This window comes from Pundamilia nyererei, unplaced genomic scaffold (genome assembly GCF_000239375.1).
Source record: "Pundamilia nyererei isolate P.nyererei 1_Seehausen unplaced genomic scaffold, PunNye1.0 scaffold00009, whole genome shotgun sequence".
NCBI classification, from domain to species: Eukaryota; Metazoa; Chordata; class Actinopteri; order Cichliformes; family Cichlidae; genus Pundamilia; species Pundamilia nyererei.
The window spans coordinates 6,502,720-6,504,790 of NW_005187410.1; positions in this window are offsets into that span (position 1 = coordinate 6,502,720).

Below are 2,071 nucleotides of genomic sequence, written 5' to 3' on the forward strand. Positions count from 1 at the left end.
CACTGAGCTTAAACGAGGGTGAAGCTCTGACTTTAACATGCCTGGCCTCTAGCAGCACCAGCCAGCACACCCATCTGTCTGTTGCCTGGTATCTCCATAAAGACGGACAGGAGGACGCTCAGCCTATCATTTCTCTGAATAGAGATTTTACACTGAGCCCAGGCCAGGGGTTTGAAAGGCGTTACCAAGCAGGTCTCATACGCTTAGATAAATGGGGAGAGGCCTCGTACAGCCTAAAGATGGCTGAGGTTGAGCCATCAGACCAAGGTAGGATCTACTGCCAGGCTCAGGAGTGGATCCAAGATCCTGATGGCTCCTGGTACATCATCATACAGAAGAATGCAGAAGAAATGACCCTGACAGTTAAAGCCACAGGTGGGAATTTTACTCAGTCGTGCTATATTTATAACACATCTTGATATTGGTCAGCACAATTTACTTATCCTATAGACACCTGTGTGGATGTCTCACTGTTTTCATTTTTTGTCTTGAGTAGAGGTGGTGGAGCCATCATCTCCGTCTCTGGCAGTGGAAATCTCAGCACAGCCGGCAGCGCTGCAGGAGGGGCAGGAGCTGATGCTGTCCTGTAATATAAACACACAGGACGTGGAGAAAAGATTCTTCTCTGTAGCATGGCTCAAGGGAAGTGTGGAGCTGGCCCGCATTGGTCCCACAGGCGTTCTCACTGTGGCACCGGAGTACAGTGTTCGACAGAAAAATGGAGAGCTCAGAGCCGCCCGGACTGGGAACAGAAATTACCGTCTCATCTTAAAGCCTGTGAGAACTGAGGACCAGGGAGAGTATATCTGTACAGTCTGGCCTCAAGAGAGAGGCCAAGATGATACTTTTATTGAGGGAGAACCCAAAGACTCCAGCCCACAGAGGGTCAGCGTCTCAGCCACAGGTGTGTCAAAGTGAACACATATACACTCAGTTATTCAGGGGTTTAAGTCACTGTACCTTTACATTGTTTGTCTGCTCCCAAAGAGAGGAGTGAAGAAGTTGTGACAAACACTGCAGTCAAAATATCCACTTCAGCTGTTGTTATAAGTAGCTTCATTGACTACATCCACTGGTCCTACTAAAATTCACTGGACACGGGCACACACAGAGGTTGTGGCACAGTGTGAAGCACTATTAAAATTATTACTTATTAACTCAGTTATCACACTCCAAAACCCACTACACTCAATTCCATCACCTCACCAGGTCCGACCTAACACCCGACCACTTCCAGTGAATACACCGGCTGCTACCAGGAAACCTTAAATATAGCAGCAGGACCAGGGTTAAAATCACTAACACAATATCTAAAACAATTTTTTTTAAATAGGAACCATTTAAAAACTCCAGTGGATAATAATTGGCACATGACTGGAATTCAAAACAGAAGCAAGGAATAATTAGAATCACGCATAGCATTAACACATCATACACGACTGCATTGCTACAAATATGCTCAATAATTAAACATGTAAATCCCCACAGCTACAGGTTAAGGTTCTGAGGAAGGGCTTTAACATAAATTTGCATCAATAAAATAACAAAATGGGTCAAGAGGTACTTCACTAACACACTGTTTTTTGTTTTTTTTTTAAGTTTATGACATAGCTCTAAAAGAAACATCCAGCCCCAGGTTAGTAATTAATCGGCTAAAGTGACTCATCTAGCTGATAGTACATTTACTGCACAAAGATAAGGCCGGTATTTAATCAACCCCGTTCACTGAACAAGACAAAGGCCTACCACACCTGGTGCACAGCCTTTTGTTACCTCAGCACCAGGAACCTGTAAGTTCCCATACACTAGGTTAATTTTATCGAACGTTATTAACTCTTTCTGTTGCCTCATCTCCTCACAGAAAACAGGCTGACAGTCAAAATGCAGCAGGCAGGAAATGTCACCGAAGGGGGCGGGCTGCATCTCTCCTGTAAAGTGGATGGGGTTCAAGGTCAACTGTCTGTCACCTGGCAACTCAAATCAGCACGAATGGCCTCGTTCACCGAGATCATCAGTATAAGTCAGGAGGGTGTTACAGAGATAGCAGAGGAGTTCATGAGTCGCAAAGTGA